Below are 27,691 nucleotides of genomic sequence, written 5' to 3'. Positions count from 1 at the left end.
GTTGAGCCTCTGTACTACATTTTATGGAAAATCATTGGAAGGATCTGAACATTTGGTTTAACTGGATTTCACATCTTCCTTATCTCAGCCTGCCCCCCCTTTGAGGGGACGGAACACAATGTATCATCTATCCCTGGCATATATTGTTCTGAGCTCTACATACTTCCCTTTCCTTCCTCAAATGATGGGTCTTGCATAAATGTTTTCCAAGAAACTGAAAGTTTTCTGGGTTTTGTGGGGGGGGGGGACTGCTAAACCTTTTAAAGTCAGTAATTATGGAACTTGTCTGTATTCATTTATTCAGTGAACTATATATTAAACACCTGCTATATGTCAGATGATATTCTAGGTTGTAGTGACACAATGAGTAAATCATAGTTCCAGACCTCAAGGATCTTAACTGTGGAGGGAGATGCTAAAAGGTATATTTCTTATAATGTAGTAAATGAGATAGAAATAAGCACCAGGAACGGGGCACCTGGGTGGGTCAGTTTGTTAAGTATCCGACTTCAACTCAGGTCATGATCTCATGGTTTACCAGGTGGAGCCCCACTTCAGGCTCTGTGCTGACAGCTCAGAGCCTGGAGCCTGCTGCCTATTCTGTGTCTTCCTCTCTGTCTCTGCCCCTTCCCTTCCCTGCTCCTACTCTCTCTTTCTCTTAAAAATAAATAAAAAACATTAAAAAAAAAAAGAAAGAAAGAAAGAAAGAAAGAAAGAAGCACCAGGATCTGTGGGATTATAGAGGTTCAAGGGAAAGGCTTCTTAGAGAAGACGAAACAGGCCTGTGGGTTAATGGATAGCCAAGAGTTAAGTAAACAGGTCAAGAGGGGTGCAGGAGCATTTCAGGTAGAGGGATCAGTTTGGTGTGTACAGTTTGGTGTTATGAGAACAGAATGCTCCAGAGAGAGGGAAGCAAAAGTCAAACTGCTATAGCTGGGAACTGAGGAACCAGAGGAAATGGAGGCAGAGAGGGAATAGCTTATTTTAATGACCATGCTGCTTCTAGAAAGACATAAAACAGGATAATCGCCAATCCTTCTGCAAATATCCAGAAATTCTGGACAAAATATACCAAAGATTCTTCTGAATGACTGAGGAGCTTTGAGAAAAAGAGATGACATTCTCTGGTTCTAGAAACAGAAGGAACTGAAAATCAGACTGGTAAGCTCTTGCTTTAGTCCTTGGGTTAGGGAAGAAGAACACAGAACAGGTGGGCAGTCTGTGTAGTCTAGAACCCTGCATTTTAAGGCCCACAAGGCAACAGGCCATGTGACCATAAGCTGATAAAGAAAGACCTGGAGCTGAACCAACCCTCTCCTATAATCCACATGCTCAAGAGGCTATCTACCCTCAGTGAAAGGGGACTAGGAAAATTTGTGCTCTGGCACAGAAAGATAACAGATAGCTTGTTTGTCTTTGGTTGGAAAAAAGAGATCCCCTTCCCCCTTCCTCCAAATTCATAATTGCAGGGCTCTGCTTCATCAGAGTTTTGGGTAGTAAGTTCATACTACTCATATGGTCCAGCAGCAGCCAAACCAAACATTTTTCATAAAAATGGTTTCCAGGTTGGGGATACAGTGAGGACTCTTTGCAGGAATGAATGCAAAATTCTTCTGAAGGGGACATGTTCTCCCACACAGGACATAAAGGTTTGTATAGCAGAGACAACAAAAATCAGGTTAGACCCCTAAGAGCTTTCTTTAGATAATTGAGTGACAATATATTAAGGATAATATAAAATAAATGTATTTAAATGATTAAATACAAAGTGATTAAATACAAAGAAGGGCTTAAAGTCATAACAAGACAATATGTGAAAATATTGGCAGATTTGAAAGACTCACAAAGAACTTTTAGAAAAAAACGTCATTGGAAAAATTTAGCGAGTAAACAGCAATAGTATTCGACACCACTGAACAGAGAAAGAGTCAAGTGGAAGATACACCTGAAGAGATTTCCAAGGATGCAGCACAGAGATAAAGAGAGAGATATGTAAGCGATGTTAAGAATCATGGAGGATAGAATGAGAACATACAAACTATGTCTATCAAGAGTTGTCACAGGAAAAATAGAGTAAAAGGATAAGCAATATTAGAAGAGCTAATGACTTTGAAGTTCCTTGAACTGACAAAAGATACAAGTTCAAGGAGCACAATCATTCCTGAAGGAAAAGACATACAATGCCACTTCTGGACAAATGATTTTTGAAGATTTAGGATTTCAAAGACAAGAAAAGATTCAAAGAAACCAGAGAAAAAGACAGATTTCTTAAAAAGCAATAAAATTGGAATTTTCATAGACTTCACAACAATATAAACCAAAAGATAATGGAATGATATTTTCAAAATCTGAGAGTATCAGCCTAGAATTCTCTTTCTAATTAAATTCTCCTTTAAGACTGGGGATGAAATAGAGACATTTTTAAGTTCAAAAGTTGGAGGACTTACTACTTTTAGGGAATGAAATGCTGAAGAATGTACTTTAAGAAGGCAATGCATTTAAGTTGTATGTAAGTGATGAATCATAGGAATCTACCCCCAAAACCGAGAGCACACTATATACCCTGTATGTTAGCCAACTTGACAATAAATTATGTTAAAAAATAAAAATTAAAAAAAAAAAAGAGAAGACAATGCAACCCAAAAGAAAACAGTAAAATCATGAAGTAATTGTGAGCGCAGAACCTGGTAACATGCAGGTAAATTTAAACGAGTATTGACGAATGAAAGTGACAAATTCAGGTGCTAAAAACAAAAACAAAAAACTACCAATTATGTCAGCATGGAAGATGAGAACAGAGTAATTAGAGTTAAACTGTTTTAAAGTGTTCATATTTTGGGGAGAAAGGAAGAGAGGTTGATTATTTTAAACTTTGTTAGGTCAACTGCCTGTATTAAAAATTTAAGAGTTACTACTGAAAGAATGTGAATAGAATGTTTAAGTTTCAAACTGGTAGAGAGAGAAAAAACAATATAAGGAAAATATAGTTAATCAAATAGAAGGCAGGAAAGAAGAAGAAATAAGCCATCAAAGAGCAGGGTATATAGAACATATAAAATAAGGTGATAGAAGTAAATCAAATATATGTGATCTGAACTGTTGTGCATGAATTAAAAAGGATAGATTATTAGGAGAGTGAGGGGTAAACTCCAGCTATAGCCTAATTCTGTGACATACATCTAAAACATAATTAATTACACAGAGCAAAAATGAAGAGATGGGAAATAGCTGTCAAGCAAATGCAAGAGAAAAGAATATATGGCCATATAAATATTGGATGAAACCAAGTTAAAGGCAAAAACCTCACTGTTAATAACAAATAAGTTACAGCATAATGCTAAAGGAACAGTTCAGTGGGAAGGTATACAAATTCTTAAATGGGTACAAAAAATGGTGTGAAAAGATACCATCTACACCAGCGTTTATTTATATGGTCTCAAAATACAGAAAGCAAAAATGGACAGAATTATAAGGAGAAATCCACAACCATGGTGAAATATATCATAGTAAACTTTTCTCGGTAACTTATCAAGTAGACCGCAGATGCAATATTTTAACAACATAATTAGCAAGATTGATATAACACACATATACGGAACTCTGTGTACCCAGCATTTAAGAGCCAATGAGAATTCAGCTTTACCCATTCTGAAGAGAACAAAGCCTCAGAGGGCGTGTACAGTGGAGAGAACTTAGAGCAGGAGTGAGGAGGACAACTCTTTCGCCAGTGTGGCCCCGAACCTCAGGACTGCCATGTGAGAGAAGACTGCTTTATTCTTTAAGCCACTGTATTCTTTGGGGTCTCTATTACAACAGTTTGGCATTCTACCCTAATCAACGAAAGTTCTATCGGATATTCTTTTTTAATTTTAAAATAATTTTAGATTTATAGAGAAGGTAAATAACAGCACCAAGTTTCCACATGCCCTTCGCTCAGGTTCCCCTAATATTAACGGTTTTACATATCTGTAATACAATTATGGAAACTAGGAAATTAACATTGGTACAATACTATAAACGAATCTGGAGACCTTATAAGAAATTCTCCCATTTGTCCCCTAATATCCTTTTTCTGCTCCAGATTCAATCCCAGATTGCATTAACTGTCTTCTTTTTTTTCAAATTTTAATTCCAGCATAGTTAACATTCAGTGTTAAATTAGTTTCCCATGTACAGTATAGTGACTCAACACTTTATGTTACTAGGCACTCATCATCTCATCATGATAAGTGTACTCTTAATTCCCCTTCATGTATTTCGCCCATTCAATTCATCCCCTTCACCCACACCCCAACTCAGTTAGCATTATATTGTGACATATTTGTTATTAACAATGAGGTTTTGGCCTTTAACTTGGCTTCATCTAGTATTTAAATGGCCATGTATTCTTTTCTCTTGCATTTGCTTGGCACCTATTTCTCATCTCTTCACTTTTGCGCTGTGTAATTAATTATGTTTTAGATGTGTGTCACGGAGTTAGGCTTTAGCTGGATTTTACCCCACACTCCCCTAATAATCTTTCTTCCCCACATTTTAGGTATATGGTGTCATACTGTATATACTTTTATTTTGTGAATCCCTTCATCGGGTTTTAATTTTACTGCTTTTGTGCTTCCTATTTTTCTTACTCCTATTTATGGTCTTTCCTTTCTACTCATACTCCCCTTGACCATTTCTTGTAGGGCTGGCTTTGTGGCCATGGATTCCTTTAACTTTTGTTTGTGTGGGAAACTCTTTATCTCTCCTATTCTGAATGATAGTCCTGCTGGATAAAGTATTGTTGGCTGCGGGTTTTTTTCTTTTAGTCCTTTGAATATATCATGTCACTCCCTTCTAGCCTGCAAAGTTTCTGCTAAAAAACCGGCTGCTAGCCTTATGGGGGTTTCCTGTGTGTGTAACTATTTTCTTTCCTCTTTCTACTTTTAAAATTCTCTCTTATCGCTGCTTTTTTCCATTTTAATTACTATGTGTCTTGGTGTGGACCTCCTGGTGTTGATTTTTTGGGGGACTCTCTGTGCCTTCTGGACCTGAATTTCTGTTTCCTTTCCCAGTTTTGGGAAGTTTTCCACTATTATTTCTTCAAATAATATTTTTGTCTTTTCTATTTCTGGGATCCCTATAATGCAAGTGTTGTTATGCTTGATGGTATTACTGAGTTCCCTAAGTTTTTGTTTTTTTGTTTTTTCTCTTCTTTCTCCTGTTCAGCTTGATTGCTTTCTCTACTCTGTCCTCCAGGTCACTGATCTGTTCTTCAGCTTCTTCTGGTCTACTATTGATTTCTTCTAGTATATTTTTAATTTCAGTTATTGAGTTCTTCATCTCTGATTGGTTATTTTTTTATGTTTTTTAATCTCTTTGTTGAGGGTCCCACTGAGGTCCCCCAGTCTTTTCTAAAGTCCAGTGAATCTTTATGACCATTAATTTAAATTATCTATCATTACTTTCAATTCTTACCTCCATTTTGTTTAGCTCTCTTGCTGTGATTTTGTCCTAGTCTTTCATTTTGGACACACTACTCTGTCTCCTCATTTTGTCTAACTCTCTATACCTGTTTCTATATGTTAGGAAAGTCAGCTATGTCTCCTACTCCTGAAAGTAGTGGCCTTACGAAGAAGAGTTTCTGTAGTGCCCTGCAATGCAGTGTCTGTCCCCTGTTCACTGGAACCTGGCACTTCAGGGGTGTCTCTTATGTGTGTTGTGTGTGCTCTGCTGTTGTGGCTGAGTCACTTTTGCCTTTGGTCCAATCATCTGCAATGGCTCTCTTTGCCTGTTGTAGGCAAGGTTTGGTCCCTGTGTTGTTAGTGGGCCAGCTGGGGACCACTTTGGGCTTGAGTTGAGTCATATCGGGCCTTTGCCAGAGATGCGGTAGCACCAAACTGTGGGGCACGTTCCCTGCGTTGTCCCCAGAGAAGCTTTTGTTGGTGGGCAAGGCCTGCAGTCAGACTAGATGTCTGCTCCCAGTCCCCTGCTGGAACTACAGTACTACTGGTGTGTGTAGTTACCTTCCGCTCTCCCTGGACTGTCATTGAGGAGTGGTGTTGGCCTCTCTCAGGGCTTCTTATACACTGTCAGGTTTATAGCATCGTTTTGGATGGGGTCTGGAGGGGACAGGTGCACAGGAGAATGGGGGGCAGGACACTTGGTACTAGCAAGGTCCTGCAGCTGCCTGGGAAAACTCTTGCCCGAGGTTAGGCAGGTTGGAGGGGGGTGATCTGCAGAAGCGTGTTGGAGGTGGGGCTGTGGTATAAGCAAGTTGGGTAGAGAGTGTTGGCGCTGGTTCCCACAGTGTCTGTGTGTCTACACTTGGGGGTGAGAGGGGGGTAATGGCACCCACCAGCTCCTTTGATCTTGGAGAAGTCTCCCAGTGATCCCTGCCTCTCCAGCACATGCTCTGAGATTAGTAAACAAATCTCCCTCTCTAATAGCCTAGATGTTTTTCAAGCTCCTTCTTCTATGCTGTATCTCAGAAGGGTTGTTTATTGTGCTGTCTGTTTAAGGTTGGGAACCTAGTTAACTCTTACCTTCCACCTCTCCCAGAGCTGAGCCTGATGGTTTTTAAAGTTCCAGGTGTTAAGTCCTGAAGATTTGTAAGAACTCATGAGGTTAAACCCCTCTGGCTTTCAAAGCCAAATGTTATGGGGATTCATTTTCCCCCTGTGGGTTTTCCATGGCTAGAGTGCCTACTCCTCTCCCCTCTCCACACTCGCCATGTCCCTCCCTCCCATGGATAATCCAGAGGGGCCATTTAGCTCCCAACCATGGCTCTACCCCTCCTGCCCTCCATGATGTGGCCTCCTCTTTACATTCAGCTGTGGAGAGTCCACTCTGCCGGTTGTTTTCTGGGTTGTTTACACTGATGTGGGTGTTATCTAGTTGTATTTGTGGGATGAGATGAGATTAGGGTGCTCCTCCTTTCCCATCTTACCTGGAAGTCTTTTGTCTTTTCCTATTTTTGACAATTTCTCAGCCTTCCTTTGTCTTTCATGACCTTGACTCTTTTGAAGAATACTGGCCAATTTTTTAGAATGCTCTTCAATTTGAAAAAAAATTTTTTTTATTAAAAAAAATTTTTTTTAACGTTTTTATTTATTTTTGAGACAGAGAGAGACAGAGCATGAACGGGGGAGGGGCAGAGAGAGAGGGAGACACAGAATCGGAAACAGGCTCCAGGCTCTGAGCCATCTGCCCAGAGCCCGATGCGGGGCTCGAACTCACGGACCGCGAGATCGTGACCTGAGCCGAAGTCGGACGCTTAACCGACTGAGCCACCCAGGCGGCCCCAATTTGAAATTTTTACATCTTCCTCATGACTAGATTGAGGTTATGATTTTTTGACAAGAATACTACAGAAATGATACTGTATCATTTCTTAATGCATCATATCAGGAGGCGCACATTGTTGACAAGTCTTTTTCCTGCTGATGTTGACTTAGTCACTTGTTTAAGGTCACATCTGCCAAATTTCCCACTGCCAGGTCACTCTTTTCCTCTTGTGATGAATAAATATCTTATGGGGAGATGCATTAAGGCCATGTAAATATACTGTTTCTCATCATACTTTTAGCCAGAAATTTTAGCATCTGTAGATAATTTTTGTTTTTACAGGAGGGGTCTTCTTTTGGGCTGGTATCTACACAGGGTGAACCCACGTTCCTCAGCCAAAGGGTGAAGGAACTAGCTGCTCCTCCTGGTGGGCTGGGCAAGTGGCCAGAGCAGGCAGCACAGACTCTCAGACTGCAGGACCTGACATGAGTAACAGGCCATGGTCTGGGTGGCCAAAACACGAGGGGAAGTATGGCCAGTGAGGAGTGATAAGCTGCTTGAGGACCAAGTTTGTCCCCTTCATCATGGTTGTAACCCAGGCTTAACACGATGGCTGGACATGGTAATGCTTGTTATGGGCTGAATTGTATCCTCCCTTCAAATTCAAATGTTGAAGCCTTAATCTCAAGAATGGGGCCTGGCATTTTGCACATCTGACAAGCTCCCAAGAGAAGCAGCAGGTCCAAGGACCACCCTGGGTAGCAAAACTTTGGAATGCCTTAGAGTCCGAGAGTCCTGAGGCTTGCTTTTAAATTGAAAGATCTTTAGTAATTTCAGAGGAAGATGGGGAAACTTATTCGAGTTCAATTCAGCAACTACTTTGAGCACTTTGTAGATGCAAAGCCTGTGGAGTAGCCCCAGGAGGGCCAGTGACAGCTCCTCAAGGAGGAAGGGAGACCATGCAAAACAGTCTGTCCTGACTGCCAGGCCCCCTATAGTCTGAGGAAAGCCAGTTTTATTCCACTGCAGGTATAAAAGATGAGGCTTGCCCATCAGTCATGTAGGGCCGCTAGGGAGACAACTTTTTCATCAAAGCTTAAGAAAAACAAGATTAGTTTTTGAAAAGAGTGGGAGGCAGCTGAGAGTTATTTGTTGATGTCAGTGGCCTTGGAAATTCTAAATGAGATTCTCTTTCATTTTTCTGCCCTTGGGTCGGGTTCCTTCTGTGGAGGCATCGTCTTCTTCCTGCGACCTGCCTGTGAAGGCACCTGACTCAGGCTCTCTAGCGGTGGTCAAAGTCAAGTGTGCCTCCCCAGGCCCCAACCCCATGTCATTTTAATATACTTTTCCCTCCACCCAACAATCAAGCCTCCTTCAGGAGCTGCGGTAAGGAACAATTTCTGCGCTCACAAAAATCAGTAACCTAGTTTTTACATGGCTCTTTGTCCAAAGCTCTAGGAAAACACTTTGCGATGGAAATTTGGCTGCGAGTCATTGTTGAGAATTACAAAATGGTGGGATTACTATTATTATTTATTAATCAACCTATAAATAGCCTCAAAAAAAAAATCCAGGTGACTCAGCCTGAGAGGAATGAAACTGAGCTCCGTTTGCCTTCTTTAGCGAAACCTACCCCCAGACCAGGAGGCTGGAATGGTGTGGGCCAAACCTGGGAGAGGGTCTGTTGGACATCCTGTGGGGCAGAGGGCCTTGTGGGAGGTGGTGGGGAAGCTAGGATTTCTGTAAGGAATTATTTACAGGGGGTGTTGGGCCATTGAGTTTTTCTTTGCTTCTCTTGCTAGAAAGAACCCACACCCATGACTTTTTACCTTTCTCCTGTTTTCCCCATGGCAGGATGTCATTTTCACAGGAGTAGAGCAAGTAGAAGGGTGGTTTCTCATCTCACTCATGCCAGAAGCCCCCACAGGGGTCCTAGCACTGGAAATCCGAATGTTTGCCATCCGCCTCTGCCCCGTGGCTCTTTTAAAAAGCAGTTCCGAAACAGTCCGCTGGTGCTGGGCGTGTGCCAGGCTGCTCTCCCTTGGAAGCTGAGGGCCTCTAGGAGGGCCCCGCTGGCACCTCAGGGCACGGAGCAGAGAAGCGTTTACTGTTTCTGCTCTATTTTGTTCTCCAGCTTTATTGGGATACAACTGGCATGGAACGTTATGTAAATTTAAGGCATATAGTATGTTGATTTGATAGGCTTATATATTATTGCAAAATGATTAATTACCACCCTAGCATTAGCTAACACCTCCATCACTTTACATAATTACCACTTCTTTTTTGTGCTGAGAACATTTAAAATCTATTCTCTTAGCAACTTTAATTATATAATACAGTTTTATTAGCTATAATCCCCATGTTGTATTTTAGATCCCCAGAACTTGTTAATCTTATAACTGAAAGTCTGTACCCTTTGACCAACATCTCCCCATTTCCTCCATCCTCCAGCCCCAGTATAACCACCGTTATACTCTGTTTCTCTCTGGGTTTGGCTTTTTTAGATTCCACATATAGGTGATATCATATAGAATTTGTCTTTCTCTGTCTGACTTGCTTCACTTAGCACAATGCCTTTTGGTTCACAAGTTGTCACAAATGGCAGGGTTTCCTTCTTTCTCATGGCCGAATAATATTTCTCTGTGTATATATTTTGGAATATTAGTCAGCCATAAGAAGGAAGGCAACTCTGCCCTTTGTGACAACTTGGATGAACCTGCGGGCGTTGTATATATTATATATAGAGAGAGAATCTTTAAAAAAGTTTTTTTTAATGTTTATTCATCTTTGAGAGACAGAGAGCAAGTGGGGGAGGGGAAGAGAGGGAGACACAGAATCCGAAGCAGGCTCCAAGCTGTCAGCACAGAGCCTGATGCGGCGCTTGAACTCATGAATTTTGAGATCGTTGCCTAAGCCAATGTCAGATGCTTAACCGACTGAGCCACCCAGGCACACCGAGCATCTTTTTTATCTACTCATCTGTTGAGGATTAATGGTTGTTTCCATATCTTGGCTGTTGTGAATAGTGCTGCAATGAACATAAATGTGCACATACTTCTTGGAGATCCTGTTTTCATTTCCTTTGGGTATATACCCAAAGTGGGATTGCTGGATCATATGCTAGTTCTGTTTTTAATTTCTTGAAGAACCTTCATATTATGTATCCTAGTGGCTATACCAGATTGCATTTCCACCACAGTGCACGAGGGTTCCCTTTTCTCCACATGCCCCTCAGCACTTATCAATCTTGCCTTTTTTTTTTTTAACTCTTTCTTTTTGATGGTAGCCGTTCTAATAGGAGTGAGGTGGTATCTCATTGTGGCTTTGATTTGCATTTCCCTGATGATTAGGAATGTAGAGCATCTTTTCATTTGTTTATTGGCCATCTGTGTATCTCCTTTGGAAAAATGTTCAGATCCTCTGCCCACTTTTTTTTTTTTTTACGTTTATTTATTTTTTGAGACAGAGAGAGACAGAGCATGAACAGGGGAGGGTCAGAGAGAGAGGAAGACACAGAATCTGAAACAGGCTCCAGGCTCTGAGCTGTCAGCACAGAGCCCGACACGGGGCTTGAGCTCACGAACCGTGAGATCATGACCTGAGCCGAAGTCGGACTCTAAAACAACTGAGCCACCCAGGCGCCCCCCTCTGCCCACTTTTTAATTGGATTATTTTTTGGTGTTAAGTTGTAGGAGTTCTTTATATATTTTGAATATTACCCCCATCAGATATATCATTTGCAAAATCTTCTCCCATTCAGTAGGTAGCCTGTTTGTTTTGCTGATAGTTTCTCTCACTGTGCAAAAGTTTTTTAGTTTGATGTAGCCCCAATTTAATTTGCAATGTACACATGCTTTTAACTCTAGTTTTTGAAAAAATTATAGACGTTTTTTCTTTCTACAATACACCAAACCATTCATGACAAAGTAAATTGATAATGGTGAGGGCAGACTAACTATAAGTTATAATTATAAATCAAGAATGGTAGGGGTGCCTGGGTGGCGCAGTCAGTGGGGCATCTGACTGTTGATTTCGGCTCAGGTCATGATCCAGGGTCATGGGATCAGCCCTGCATTGGGCTCTGCACTGAGCATGGAGCCTGCTTAGGATTCTCTCTTCCTCTACTCCCTCTCTCACTCTCTCTCTCTGTCTGTCTCCCTTTGCCCCTCTCCCCCACTCACATGCTTTCTCTCTCTCTAAAAAAAAATTAAATTAAAAAAGGAATAGTAGCAACTCTAACCAACTGAAGACAACCCTCACCATACACTAATAGTAGAGAATTCTTTTAGAAAATTTTGGAAATTACAAATATTTACCCATGCACTTTCGTTGCCACACACTGGGTGGCTGCCAGACTTCCTAGGAGAATATTGAATGAACGGCCCCAGTAAATTCTGATCACATGTTAATTTTGGTTTATGAATTCCATTTTTCAGTTTCTATCCATAACTCATTTAATAGATGACTACTGAGTAGCCCTAATTACTACTGAGCCACCTAATTTTGTGGTTGAGTGATAGTCTGAGGGACAGCCTGTGAAGTATGGAGGATAGGGTTTTCATGTTTGGAACCCATTAAGACTCACCAGGTGGTTTATAAGGGGATGCGCTGGAAAAAAAAAAATATTGCTCTGGGGAAAGAAATGGGATGGAGTCGAGAGAGGTCATATCAGAGTATCCAGGAGGCACGTGTAGTTTGGAAACAAAGGTGTGTTTTATTTCATTGCTTTGCTTTGCTTTTAGTCATGATATTTAATTTCTTTTGAATTTAAAATAATATATTAAAGTAGGGTATGAGATTGTGTATCCAAATGGGAAATGTATTAGAAAGCTGTCAGATCACTGAGCGTGTAAGATTGGTGTGAGTAGAGTAGCAAATTCTTCCCCAAATTTATTTATTGATAGAGTCTGGTTAAATGGCAATGGATGCCTTTACTCAAGTCTCTTGCCTCAGATCCATTGCCGGAGACTACCAAGCCCCCTACCTCTCCTTGCCCTCCAGTGACCCCTCGAGCCTCTATCCTACCACTCTTCTTGTTACCCTCTCCCCTCTGGCCATACTGGCATTCTGATTGCTCCTCAATCAACAAGACAGGCTCCTGCCATAGGGCCTTTACACTGGCTGCTCTCTCAGCCTGCAATGTTCTTCCCTCAGATACCATCATTGCTCACGCCCTGACTTAAGCTCTAGTCCTTTTACCAAACTCGTTTTCACAAGGAGGTCTATCATGACCATTCTCTTTGCTCTGCAAACTTCCCTGTACTCCTTTCCTCTAACTCCTGAATGCCCTTATCCTGTTCTGTTCTTTTTGTTTTTTCTTTTTAATAGCACTTATTTCCTTCTGACACATTGTGTAACTTATGTAATTATTGGTTTGTGATATTTATGAAGTCATGAATCTATTGAGTGAGATTTGGAAACCCAGGTCTCTAATATTTGGAAGGTCTATTTTGTCACTGTTTTGCAATCCGAGGAAGACAATTTTGAACAGTTGTAGACTTTTCTGATTGGGCATGAGTAACATGCCCTCATTATTTTTTGAACTGCTTACCAAACATGACTTTTAAAGACTTCTCCATTAGCATTGTTTATGGTCAGTTTTAATCCAGTTGGCTTTTAAGCTTGCACACTTGCTTACTCTTATCACTTATCCTGGTCTGTAGAGGATGCTGTTTACCACCCACATGCCCCCTTCAGGGTCGAGACCCCCATTCCCCTAGCTTCTGGGAGTGTCACCTGCTGATGGCTCTCTGGGACTTGCCTTCAATGTAAAGGGAGCATCTCACCCAAAGTTATACCTCTCTCTGAACATCCCACATCTACTGACTGGTTGGGGTGGGGTACGAAGGCCTAACCTCCTTGACTCAGTTCTGAAGGGGCCAGAGCTGAGGCTTTCATCACAACTGCATCAAGTGCCTAATCTGACTTTCCTTTCAGTTGTTCTTCCAACATTCTCCACTAAACTTCCTGCACGAAAATCCTCATCTCAGAGTCATTTCATAAGCAACTCAACCCAAGATAATTAGAACTAGAAGTGAGACTTTACAGCTGGATTACCTACAGGGTGGCTGGCAGTGAAGGGCCCATCACTGGTGTTAAAGCGTTTGGAGAGTTCCTGGCAGGTTGTCAAGGGAGAATTGTTGAAACTTTCACTTGCAAATTGGGATAGGATACTGGAATGTTGATAGAAAGGAATGCACTGGTGGGAGCAGCATCGTGGGCATTTGAGAGGTCCTGGGGAAGTAGTGACTATAAGGCCGATGAAATTGGGTAACTTTTATTAGGTGCTATCAATTAAAGAAAGACAATCAAAGGCTGAGGGAAACTAATCACTGGTTTAATGTGTTGTGGCAAAGCTAGACAGCTTTCTTACAGCAGATAGAGATACTCTTATCTCCTGCAACTGGAAGGTAGAAAAAGCTATATATCAGGCCCAGGCATTAATTATAAGGGTTTTGGAACTTTATATAAAGTTGAATTTGGAATCTGGCAATTCTGGCACATCAGGGTCAAGGTCCAGGTTAGGAATGAGTGAGACCCTCAAATTTGGAAGAGGACATCTGGGTTGATGCCCTTCAGATTCTTCAACCCCTAGATATCTCTGAACCTACTGGTCCTACAGAAGTACTCCACTCCTCTCTGTTAAAGACTATCATCCCACCCCCCAGCTTTTACTTAAAGAAAATGAAAAGGCCTCTGTCTTACGATATAACATGTACCTTCCTCGGGATCTATTCCTACCCCTTTACCAGGCCAAATACTCAGTTGCATCCTAATCTGGCTGCACAACTATTGGTTCTGTTTAGGGAGGAAAGGTACTGATGGAAGGAGCTGTAGGTCTTAGCTAACATGCACTGGCAGGAACCAAGGGATTCTATCTGAGGGTAATGGATCAAGGGTGGCACAGCAAAACTTGGGAATGAAGAATTTATTGATGGGCATGATAAAGTTGGAACAGTATGCAAGGGTAGAAAGCCTACCAGCCCACTGTAGTCCACAGGAATGCATAGACGACACCCAAAGAGGTAAGGAACACACTGGTGACAGCTGCCAGCCAGGCTGATGGGTGATTCTGTTAGAAACCTGGGATCTTTGATAGCAATGGGGATTACAAAATCCTGAATAATAGACTCCAGGTGGCGCAATGTTCTTTATGAGCAAAAGAGTGAAATCTCTGCCTTGGGGTTATGGTGCGTAGAGAGCCATGAAATGAGTAATGGAACATGGTGTCCTGGAGCAAGATAGGTGGGCTTCCAACAGAGTATTGTTCCGTTGAAGCAAGTAAAAGAAATCAAGTATAGGTTATCAGGAGGCTGAAGTCACCTACCTTAATAAAAAGTCATAATTCTTTGCCCCATTTCCTCATCTGAACCAGTTTTCAAGACGATGACCCATTCACAAAGGAGAGGCAGATCCTCAGGAGGAAGAGTCCTGCAACACTACAGTAAATGTATATGGTAATGAGTTTCCCAGTCCTTCCCCAAAGGAACCTCTGTCCATTTACTTGGGTAATTATACACCGGGATAAGGGGAATAACTGGGCATTTCAAGAACTGTTGGATGGAGGGTCCCAGTAATTGTAATCCAGTAATCTAGCAACTGAAGCATCATCATGGCCACCTTGTTAGAGCAGGGACATATGGAGGCCAAATAGTAAATGGAGTCCTGGCCAGGATTTATTTCACAGTAGTTCCACTAGGCCCAAGGACCTACCTTGTGGTCATTTTTCTGATTCTTGAATACATATTTGAACTGGACATACTTGGTAGTTGGAACAATTCCCACATCTGAGTTTAGGAGCATGTGGAAACCTCTGAATCTGCATCCTTGCCTCAAAGGTAGTAAAACAAAAATCATATTGTATCCTGGGGAAAATGGTACAGATCAGTGCCATTCTTAAAGATTTATGGAATGCATGGGTTGTTGTGCCTTTCACATGCACATTTAGTTCGCTAGTTTGCCTCCTATAGAACCACATGGATCCTAGGAGTGGATTCGTATCAATTCAGTGACGGAGAAGATCTAATTGCAGCTGCCCTGCTGGTATCATTACTAGAGTAGATTAATACGGCCTCTGGCTCATGGCATATGGCCATTCGCCTGGCAAATGTGTTGTTTTCTATTCTTATTAGGAAAGAGTGCTAGAAGCAGTCTGGGTTCATGTGGGACAAACAACAGTATACATTTAGTATTTCTCTAGCTTTTATGTTAACTCATGGCCTCTGCCTTATTATAGTCAAAGAGGCCCCAGACCATCTGGAAATTCTGTAAAACATTATTTTGTTCTACTAGACTGATGACATTATGTTAATTGAACTGATGACCAAGAAGTGGCAAGTATGTTGGAGGCCTTGTTAGGACACATGCCCTCCAGATGGTGAGAGATAAACCCAATTGGAGGGCCACCTTGCCAATGTAGCTTTAAAGGCTGTGTGGCCTGAGGCCTGTTGGGATCTCTTTCCAAAATAAAGAACACACTATCTCTGTTTGTTCCCTCTCCTAGTAAAAATGTAGCACAGTGTTGGATTGGCCTTTTGGGTTTTTGGAGACAGCACATTCCATACTTGGACATAATGCTTGGGCCCATTTGCTGAAGGACAGGGAAAGTTTTCAGCTTTGAGTGGGGTCCGGAGCAGAAAGGACTCTACAGCAGGTCCAAGCGGAGCTATAAGCTTGGCAGACCTTGCCCAATTTTGATAGTAAGTGAATGAAGGCAGCTGCCATTACCTGAGAAGGCTTGGTGATCAGGGATTCAGACAGGTTCTGGTTCACTCCATCAGGTAAGTCATAAGAAGAGCAGACATACTAGTATCCAGTGAGGGAAATGTAGCATGATTGGTAGAAGAAGGAGAAGATGAATATCATTTGGAGCCCGAGATCAGCCGCAGCAGCCGGGGCAATAGTTTGTGCTATTACATTCAGACTCCTAAAGGAGATATTCCTGGAAGGGGTAAACTGACTACACAAATCAAATGTACCCAAGCAGTGCAAGGATTGGACAAAAGTGGATGCTGTAGCGTGTGTCCCAGAACTTCCTTCAGGACTAAAGAAGGGGTCATCTTCATAGCTGCTAGGCATGATGGCTGATAGCTAAGCCCCTCCTTGGGAAAAGTGCGCATTTAATGACTGGTCCAAGTGCTGGGTCAAAAGCTAGGCCACCTGGCCTTAATTTGAGATATCTACGAAAGGCTATCCCAGCTTCAGAGCCCTCCACAGCATCAGATGGGGTCTCTTGCAACTGAATTACTGTCTAACTTCTTCCCCTACCCAAGTCTGCATCCTCATTCCCAATGGGTATTGTCTCCACAATAACTCCCTGATATGCTTTTTACACACACGTATATTTCTCAGGTTTCATTTTCTACGTAATATAACTCACAACACTAGGAGATCCAATCTGTCATTATATTAGGTGTTAGATTTGAGGCATTTGGAGATCTGGTGATAAATGGAGTCCTGGTCCAAGTTCATGTCTAGCTGGTCTAGAGTTCACTGCCTAACTGGTCATTTCTCTGGTTCCTGAGTCTTCTAAATGGTTATATTAGCAAACAGAGCCTTCAAATTTCTCTCTTATCTGTGGTTCTCTGACCCATAGGAAAGGCCAAGTGTAGAAGTCTGAGATTGCCACACCTTCCCAATTTCCCCATCTGCAGCCCAGATAATGACTCAGAAGCAAAATCTCATCCTGCTGACTTGGCAGAAATTAGTGCCATCCTTAGAGATGTATAGGGATGGTTGTCCAGATCATCTCTTTGTTTAATTCATCTCTCTCTGACAATGGACTGCAGTAAATTTAATCAAGTGGTATCTCCAATCATAGTTGTTGTGTGTATGTTGTATCTTTACTTGAAAAAACCAGTGCAGCTTCTGGCACTTAGTATGTAGCTACTGGTATGGGAAATGCATGTTTTTCAATTCACAACAAGAGAAGATGCTGAAGCAGTTTGCATTTACTTGGAATAGATAACAATGTACATTCATGGTCATGCCGCAGACCTGTATCTTACATTCTTTATTATAATATGGTCCAAAGGTGCCTTGATTATCTAAACATTCTTCAGAGCATCAGATCGGTCCACTATTTTGCCAATATTATGTTGATTTAGATCTGGAAGAGTAGATGGCAAATACTTTGGGTGTTCTGTTAGGACACATGTGCATCATAAGGTAGGAAATAAACCCCCAAAAATTCCAAGACCCTGGAATACTGGTAAAATTTGTGAGCTCCAGTTGTCTGGAAACATATATGATGCTTTATAGTGTTGCTATGGTAGACCAGAATGTTCTACAGTGTTTCTGGCAAGCTCTGATAGGAGAGTTGAAGAACAGAATCCTTGGCTTCTAAAGTGAGACCATGCCATCTGCAGCAGAGAGCTATTCACTATTTGAAAAGTAGCTCTTGCTTTGCTACTGGGCCTTGGTAGGGCCTGAACATTTAACATGGGAAAGGACAGCAAGTGATTGGAGATTTCCATCATGTCCTGGGTATTTTTGGACTTGCCAAATCGGGCTTGATTCAATTCATCATACCATGGGAATATTACATGTGGGATCTGAGTACATCTGGAAAACACAAATAAGTTTTCAGAATGAATGGTCCAGTTTCTTGTGCACCTATCTCTCTTGCACCAATGCCTCCCCTACGGATTTACTGATGCTTCCCTATGACCAGATGATCAACAGAGAAAAATCTTGGGTCTTGTTCATAAATGGGTCAGCTCGATATGTGGTTACTTTTGATATGCTGCTGTATTACAGCTCCACTCACAGATGCCTCTGAAAGACAGTGGCAGGGGAATGGGGAAATCTTCCCAGTGAGCAGAGCTTAGAACATCACACCTGGCATTCAACTTTATAAGGGGGGGGGGTGCAGTAGTTTGAGGTAAATACATACTTGGATCAATGAGCAGTGGTGAATGATTTAGCTTTTTGGTTAGGGGCTTAGGATAAGAACGATTGGAAGCTCAGAGACAAGGAGATCTAGAGAAGTGTGGATACTTCTAAGGGAGTGTGAGGATCTTTGTGTTCACCTCAATGACCAATTCAAGAAGCATCCTCCATACAGGAAGCCCAGAACAACTGAGTGCATAGGATGATTCATCCAGTGGAAATAAACCAGCATCTGTTCTTGGTCACCTCCATTCTTGCATTATGGTGCTGTGAACATAGTATTCATGGGGGTGAAAACTGAGTTTATGCATAGGTCCAAGAGCATGGACATCATCACAAGGCTGATCCCCCTACTGTCACTGCTGAATGACAGAACTGTCAGCAGCTGAGGCTGATATGGAATCACCTACAAGGAGACCAACGAGCCAACAACTGCAGGTTCATTGCATTAGAACTCTTCCATCCTGGAAGGAATACTGAGTCATCCCTACTGGAATTATTACATATTCCAGGTATGTGTTTTCCTTTCTTGCCTTTAGTGCTACTGCCAAAACCACTGGTTCTCAGTCTTTCTGATTTATTCTATCACTTCGGACCAGTGAAGGAAAGTGAAAATGGGCACATGGCCTTGAGATCCACTGGTTCTATTGTGCTTCACACCATTTAGTAGTGACTGGCCTAACAGAACACTGGGAGGGTCTCTTAAATGTGAAGATCAGTTGCTAGCTTGGAGTTGGCACCAGAGAGGTTGATACACTGTCCTTCAAGATAGAATAAAAACATTAAGCTAATGACTGTGATATTTTTCTCATACTTAGACAAGATGGGTCTAAGAACCCAGTGGTTAAGTAGGAATGGCCCTTTTCACCATTACTTTCAGCAACCTACTTGGGGGAATTTGTGCTTCCAGCCCCTGTAACCATAGGCTCAGATGGATTAGAGGTCCTGGTCCAAGGGGAGGGATGTTCTTCCAGTGGATGCAATAAGGGGTCTACTAAATCTAAGGTTACAGCTGCTACTTGTTCACTTTGGGTTCCTCATGTAAATAGACCAGTAGGCAAAGAAAGAAATTGCCATATTGACAGGGGTATTGACCCTGCTTATCTTGAAGACAGTTGCTGCTCCATAACAGGAGCAGGAAAGTATGTCTGGAAATCCCTGGGTTGTTTTTTGGTGTTTTCATTGCCAAATAATAATTATAAATAGACAATTGAAGCAGCCATAGCCTGATAAGAGCATGATGGCCAAGGACTTAGATATACTAGAAAGAAAGAGCTGGGTTACCTTGTTAGGTAAACAACATAACTGGGCACACTGGCTGGGTGAGCAACTTAGACCAGTGAGCTGCCTGAAGATGAGGAGAATCTAGAATGGATTGTAGACATGGAGATGATTAAATATCAATTGCAGCCTTGGAACCAACAGTAGCAGAAGGGGCTATTGCCTCCTGTTGTAAGCTGTTTCTTTAGGAAGTTGTGACCAGTCACCACCTTGAAGAAACATAGACCAGACAGCATGAACTTAAGAAGCAGTACGACTGGATCTCAGTGGTGCAAGGCCAAGTGGTACCACAGACTGTCAGAGCCTTGCTCACATATCTGGACCTTGCCATTTCGGTAGTGTTCTGCAGGATGACTTTTAACTCTCAGTATCTGCTTGACACCACAGAGCTTTTTATTTTTTATTTTATTTTATTTATTTTTACTTTTTTTACAATCTTTTTTTAAATATGAAATTTATTGTCAAATTGGTTTCCATACAACACCCAGTGCTCATCCCAAAAGGTGCCCTCCTCAATACCCATCACCCACCCTCCCCTCCCTCCCACCCCCCATCAACCCTCAGTTAGTTCTCAGTTTTTAAGAGTCTCTTATGTTTTGGCTCCCTCCCTCTCTAACCTCTTTTTTTTTTCCCTTCCCCTCCCCCATGGTCTTCTGTTAAGTTTCTCAGGATCCACATAAGAGTGAAAACATATGGTATCTGTCTTTCTCTGAATGACTTATTTCACTTAGCATCACACTCTCCAGTTCCATCCACGTTGCTACAAAAGGCCATATTTCATTCTTTCTCACTGCCACGTAGTATTCCATTGTGTATATAAGCCACAATTTCTTTATCCATTCATCTGTTGATGGACATTTAGGCTCTTTCCACAATTTGGGTATTGTTGAGAGTGCTGCTATAAACATTGGGGTACAAGTGCCCCTATGCATCAGTACTCCTGTATCCCTTGGGTAAATTCCTAGCAGTGCTACTGCTGGGTCATAGGGTAGGTCTATTTTTAATTTTCTGAGGAACCTCCACACTGCTTTCCAGAGCGGCTGCACCAGTTTGCATTCCCACCAGCAGTGCAAGAGGGTTCCCGTTTCTCCACATCCTCTCCAGCATCTATAGTCTCCTGATTTGTTCATTTCAGCCACTCTGGCTGGCATGAGGTGATATCTGAGTGAGGTTTTGATTTGCATTTCCCTGATGAGGAGCGACGTTGAGCATCTTTTCATGTGCCTGTTGGTCATCTGGATGTCTTCTTTAGAGAAGTGTCTATTCATGTTTTCTACCCATTTCTTCACTGGATTATTTGTTTTTTGGGTGTATTTTATTTTTCAAGTGCAGAAGGCTGCCTGCTTGCCCAGCAAACCAAAGGCCTGGAGAATTATCAGCCCCCACCCTGGGAGCTGCTCTCAGTAATGACAGACAGGAGTTGGTGTATAACAGCTTTGAGACAAGTATTTTGCAGTTTCTTAGCCTTTTTGTGTGGGATAAACTGGCTGCCCACTGTTTCAGGTGGTTCAATATGCACACTTTATAAGCAACTTTCTCTGCCTCACTTCCCTACTTCTCTGTGATTGCTTGTAACTTCTACATAAACTACTTCTGCTCAAATCCTGTGGCAGGGTCTGCCTCTGGGAGAATTCAAGCTAAGATGGCTTCAGTTACTGTTTCTACCTTTACTTTCCTTTTGCACGGATCTCTTATACCTTTCATTTGGGCTCCTGTGTCGCCATTTGGACTGTTTCCAGGGGCAACTCATCGGCAGATCTTTCCTAACTGAAGGCAATCCAGTCCATGTCGTCTTTAGGCTCTAGGGCAAGTGGGCAAACATCATCCGGGGATAACTAAGAAGACAAACCTCAAGCAACTAAGGCAGCTTAACCAAAGCCGTGTGGCATTAGTAGTAGAACTGGGAATAGAAAGAACGGTTTTCTAAATAAGTTGTGTCTTATCACAGAGAAGAGGGCTGATGAAAGTCTCGCCAGCCTGGGAGCACATATGTTAATCTTCGGCCTTCATCTTGCCAACAGGAACTTCACATCCCTAAAGAATGTGCCAATGATTTCTGAGTGCTCCAAGCTGGCATTCCAGAATTTGCTCAGAAATCACCTCTCAGGTTCTTTTTCTCCCTCTCAGGCTCCTGAGGTCACTGTCCACAGCCCTGGACAATGTGTTCCTGATGAGAATGCCAATGTCTTTGCCCAGGGCGTTGTCTCGCAATGCTCTGGCTTCCCTGGTTGATGCATACAGCTCAGGAATCTTCCACAACTCTTGGCCAGCCATCGCGATGATGTCCCTGGTCAGCATATCCATGTCTTCCCCAAGGGGCTGTCTCTGAGGCCCTCAGAGCTGCCATTCCCAGGATGCAGGAACGGTCAGACCCAAATACGGAGCACAGAGCCTCTTCCAGGCCTCCGGAAGTGCCGTTGTTGGCACCTGGGGTTTTCATCTTCTCTTTCTTGAGAGCATCTCCTCCAGCTTCTGACCCTCGTGCCCAGATTCCCCGACAACCTTGATCCAACAAGAACAGACACATCCTCCCATGAAAAAACAGCAGTTTTGGGGCGCCTGGGTGGCGCAGTCGGTTAAGCGTCCGACTTCAGGCAGGTCACGATCTCGCGGTCCGTGAGTTCGAGCCCCGCGTCAGGCTCTGGGCTGATGGCTCGGAGCCTGGAGCCTGTTTCCGATTCTGTGTCTCCCTCTCTCTCTGCCCCTCCCCCGTTCATGCTCTGTCTCTCTCTGTCCCAAAAATAAATAAAAAACATTGAAAAAAAAAATTTTTTTTTAAAAAAATAATAAAAAAAAAAAAAAAGAAAAAACAGCAGTTTTCCTGCACAAAGACGCCTCCATCCATTCTTTTTTTCTTTTTTTTTTTCAACGTTTTTTATTTATTTTTGGGACAGAGAGAGACAGAGCATGAACGGGGGAGGGGCAGAGAGAGAGGGAGACACAGAATCGGAAACAGGTTCCAGGCTCCGAGCCATCAGCCCAGAGCCCGACGCGGGGCTCGAACTCACGGACCGCGAGATCGTGACCTGGCCGAAGTCGGACGCTTAACCGGCTGCGCCACCCAGGCGCCCATCCATCCATTCTTAAAAGGTAAAAATGAAACAAAATCTCTCCAAAGGCAACTAAATACATAGAATAGAAAGTGTACTTTACATACAGACAATACTTTTCATGATCACACAGAGCAGTCCAGACACAGCAGTGTCTCGAAAGCCTCTTGATTCTCCAATTATGGTCCCAGTTTCATGTTTACATGCCCAATGGTCCTTTGAATGGGTTTCCTGGAACAAACGAGCTTCCGAAGGTATACCCAAGTCTTCCTCTCTTTACACCCCAAATTCCTTTGAATTGACAGCCTTCCTCACCCCACACGGGCTTCCTTCATTCCTGTCATGTTTTCAGAGGTCTTAGGACCAAGTTCATGGGACCAGTGGTATCTTCAAAGTCTTCCCTTTAGTGGTGACAGTGGAAAGTCCTGTAGCCTTCCTGGACATACATGAGCACGAATGCTGACCCACCAGAGCCACAGGCCTGAAGCCCTTTTTATCACACTCATGCCAACTCATAGTCAGTTTTTAAGCTCAGTCTCAGGTTAGCCTCTGGGCCCAGACTACTGACAAATGGTCTTTCTGGCTCCAAGTGCAAGACTGTTGCCTGGTGCCCCTTAGAAAGGAGGGTGAGATTTTGAGAATGGCAGGGCCACTCCTTGGGGGGCCCCGTGGAGGCTGGCTCCGGACAGCTCTCGCCAACCATTCAATGGGAAAACGACCATCACAAACTCTCCTGTTGCCAGACTTGATGCCCCCTAGAAAGTGGCTGGACCATGTGAGGACAGCTAGGTGAAAGTCCTCACTTTCAAAGTGAGTTTGAAAGCCTTTCTGGAGTCCCTCTCTCAATCCAGACCCAGCTGACAGAAGCGAGTCTTGGGAAAGCTGACTCATCCTGCTCTGCTCAACTTTGCTCTGCCTCCTACTCAGTCATAAATTGCTGCACAGGCTGTGCCGGATAAATTGACATTAAGAGTTATTAAAGGAACGAGTCGAGAGTTTAGAAAATATGCATCCACGGCAGGCGTCGGCGGTCTTCTGGAAGAGCCAGGGCAGGGCAGAGTGACTTAGTGAGCCACGGAGCCAGGGCCTCGAAGCTCCAACAGTGGGAAGAAATTCCAGGGCTCCGGGAGGCCCAGCACAGCCCCTCAGGGAGGCAGCCATAAAGGAACCCAGTGATGAATCAATGTAGCCTTGTCTATGATACCGGGTTTTATGGTCTGTGGGTTTATGTAATTATTTGGGTTTTGCACAGAGATTTGTGTATTTAAGCCTTGCTTTAAAAATCATTGTTTTTATTTTTGGCAGTCTGATGGTAATGAATCTCAGTGGGAGCAGGGTCCCTCCTATCTGTGCGTGGGCCGTTGTAACTCCCCGTCTGTGGTGTTCCCCTGGATCTCCCCCACACCAGAAGGGGCTGGTGAAATTGGATCACACCCAGCCTGGTGCTTCTCTTGCACACGATTCTCAAACTCTTGTGTTGCCACCGAAGTGTTTGTGCGTGGCTCGTCTCCCCTACCAGAAGGTGAGCTCCTGGTGTAGGTCTGGCCTTCCCACCATGCTGTGGAGACAGTAGGTGCACACCGTTCGCACGAGTGACCGTGGAGCTGCCTCAAGGGCCGACCGCCGGCATCGGGAGGAAGACGCTTACTTGTGCCTCGTCATTTCCTGTACAAGGGAGCAGATAGGTTTGTTAGAATTTGGCGTAAAATCGGCTGAGACCTGTCTGTGACTTAAGCGGCCAGGCCATAGCGCCCCGGTTCTGCAGAAGGCTTACTTGGGTGTTATCCCAGAAAACTGTGGTTGCCAGAGGAGTGACCTCTGGATAGCAGCAGTTAACGTTTAATTACATGTTTGCTGTATGCCGCAGAATGTTCTGCAGGCTGTATGTACATTAACTCATCTAATCCTTACAGCAACTGGTTGAGCTAAGGTCTCTTATTATGCCTGTATTACGGATGAGGAAACTGCGACACATAATAGGCCTTAAGTACCTAACCAAGTACTTAAGCTAGCAAGTTATGAAGCTGGGATTTAAACTCAGACATTCTGGCTCCAGGCACTGTGCTCTCAGGCAGGACGCTACGGGACTGTTTAGCAACTTTTGAACATGTACCCCCATCCCCACGCGCCACAACAACTCCCACACCCTTCCACCCCTTCGCCTACTCTCTCACACATGCACCCACACACCCACTCACCCATCCGTCAAAAATTTAAGTCCCCTTTGGAATAAACAGCTTATATATAATGGCTATGTTTTTAAGAAATCTGTTAAATCTGCTCTGCCCCTCTTCCCAAGCCCCTGTTTTCGCTGTCAGGCTTGGTAGAAGAAACCCACAGTGAATAAAACCTCTGTCTGGGATTTTAAAAGCAATAGTGAACACTAGAAATGACGACAGTAATTTGGAGTCCACGGAGTTTATTCTGGAAAAATCAAGATAGGGACTCACCGAAAATTACATGATTTGCGATATGTATTAAAAATTCTCAGTTGCTTTGTTATGTGGCATTCATATTGGGCAATATTCAGGGAAATTTCCATGTTTTCATTATGTTCCAAATGTTGATTTGTATCTTTATGTTCGATTCCTCCAAAAGCTCTGAAGGAGGTTATTGTCCGTTAGTGTTTAAGAGGGTATCTGCCTCTCCTACTCGTGAAGCTGTCTGAGTGATTTGAATATGTGCTTTTGATCTAACTGTTATCATCACTAGCTGACTGGTGTGGGAAAAGGGACGGCCTGGATCCAGATCTGGTAACACTGGACGACTACTGACCTCTTTGGGACTCAGTTTTCTCCTCTGTACAGTGAAGGGAATGAATGAGAGGACTGCCAAAATCCGCCTCAGTTCTAATAGCCCATGATTGTATTTTAAGCCACATTTCTGGATGGCTAACCTTTATGCACATTTTTCTTACATGTGTAACAAAACTTCATCCTTGGCACTGGGTTTTTGGCACAACAGCACCTTCAGACAAGCCTTCTTATCTTGGAAAATAACATTCAGAGAAAGAAGCGATTTAATTTTTTACTTTAGACAAGTTAAAAAATGCTTTTTTTCTCATCCTCCAAATCATTTTCTCTTCATACCTTTTCCTAACTATTGAGTGGGCAGGGTGTCTGGTCGCCAAATAACCTTTAAACGGAGAGGACCAACTCCTGGCTGCCCCCAGAGGCTCATCGCAGCAATCACTTTGTAGATTAGCAGGTCTTTTAACAGGGATAAAATGCTGGTTCTGCCTGCTGGTCCGTTGGCAGATGTCCCGGAATTCACTAATGTTGCATTCATATTCTGAATTTGGGTCTTTTGTCCCCCATTACCTCAACACCTTTTTGCTTTTAAAAAAAGAATCCATGTCAGGGAAAGACAAAGACAACTAGGGGTGAAAACAGTAACAGATTAGCGACTCGGAGCAGCAAATGAAAATTGTAGTTTCCTGGTGTATAATACGAAAGTTATGTTTACACTATACCGTAGTCTATTATGTGTGCAATAGCATTATGTCTAAAAACCCCCACAATATACGTACCTTAATTAAAACATACTTTATTGCTAAGAAATGCTAACCATCATCTGAGTTTTCAGTGAGTCATAATCTTTGTGCTGGAGGAGGGTCTTGCCTTGATACTGGTCTGCTGACTGGTCAGGGTGTCACAGGTGGCTGTGGCAATTTCTTAAAATAAGGCAACAATGAAGTCTGCCCCATCAATTGACTCTTCCTTTCACCTGAACACTTTGCAGCTATTGTGGGGTTATTTATTGGCCTCATATCAACAATGTTATGTTTTAGGGTATAAGAAGGCCTGAGGAGATGGAGAGAAATGGAGGAGTGGCTTGTTGGTGGAGCAGTCAGAACATATACAACATTTATCAGTTAAGTTTGCCATCTGATACGGCGGTAGGTCATGGCACCCCAAAATAGTTACCATAGTAACATCGATGATCACCGATCTTGATCACAGGAAACACAGCTCACCATAACAAATGTAATGACAATGTATCATGAGAATTACCAAAATGTGACACAGAGACAGGAAGTGAGCAAATGCTGTCGGACAAATGGCACCGATAGACTTTCTCGAGGCAGGGTTGTCACGAACCTTTGATTTATAAAAAACTCCTCTCTGTGAAGCGCAATACAGTGGAGCACAATAAAACAAGGTATGCCTGGAACATGTGCCAACATCTGTTGAAGACTCTGTGGTTCCAGCTCCTGCCATACTCTCATCTGGAAGTCTGTGACGCATGCACGCAGTGAGCGCAATTTGCGCTTGAACAAGTGGTTAATCTGAAAGGTGACTAGCACCAACCGTTTCCTGATGCAATCTAACTAGCAGCTCTCTTTCAAGGACAGCACACCCGGTGTTTGTCCATAAAACAAAGTTTGCTCGGATACAGTTGGCCAGGGACATCTAGCTCTGTCCAGTTGCAGATGGAGGCGGGACCTTCATTCAGCGTTGCTGTCCTCATGGGGCACTTGTTGTACTGGGCACTTGCACAGTTCTGTGGCCTGCAAGACGCACGAAGCCACCAGACGGTCAGTCAGCATGGCCATTGGGAAGCGTGGGAAATTATGGGATAGGTTTACAAAAACGTATGTGGGAAGAAGAGGTTGAGCTGTCTTGCGGCGGGGAACGTAGGAAGTAGGCTGACTGCTCTTGCATTGTCATTTACTCCGTGGTTACGTGGCAACAACTACTTATTTATTTTTGCTAAGCACTCCTGCTAGCAAAAGTCTTAAAAAATGGCAGTCTGTGTTTAATGGAAAACGAAGTAATGAAATTCTGCTTCTTAAGTAAGTTGATGGTGAATGTATAACTTGCCCTAAAATGTTTGGCAATATTCCCCACCCACCACCAGGCCCACCGTGATATTACTGACCATGTGAAAACCAGAAGATACAAACCTCATGAAGAAGCATCAGCATCTGCTTCACAAAGGAGTCGTTATTTTAAGAAGACCGTGCCCTAGGATGACAATTGAATACCCGCAGTGGCAGAAGGTGCTTTGACACATCACTCTGGCAATGATGACTTTTCGTTTAGATCAAGAAATGGTTGTTCTAGGTTAATTTTGCTCATTTTGAATCCCCAATTTTTTTGCTCACATACGAAAAGACATTTGCTAATGTCTTCATGCCATTACCAGAGGAACTTCATCGACAGTGAAGGCTGATTTGTGTTAATGGCACGAGAGCCTTCCAA

General features: G+C 43.0%; 1 long non-coding RNA gene across 1 annotated transcript; it reads left to right on the top strand.

Annotated features, from left to right (window-relative positions):
• Positions 1–857: 857 nt before the first annotated feature.
• On the top strand, positions 858–27,691 carry LOC131487299 (uncharacterized). Its single transcript, XR_009249702.1, has 3 exons — positions 858–1,161; positions 25,200–25,352; positions 26,278–27,691. It is a non-coding gene; the product is annotated as an uncharacterized LOC131487299 (long non-coding RNA).

This window comes from Neofelis nebulosa, chromosome 1, assembly GCF_028018385.1.
Source record: "Neofelis nebulosa isolate mNeoNeb1 chromosome 1, mNeoNeb1.pri, whole genome shotgun sequence".
Classification (NCBI taxonomy): Eukaryota; Metazoa; Chordata; class Mammalia; order Carnivora; family Felidae; genus Neofelis; species Neofelis nebulosa.
The sequence above is the reverse complement of the archived record's forward strand: the minus strand, read 5'-3'. Positions and strand labels throughout refer to the sequence as shown.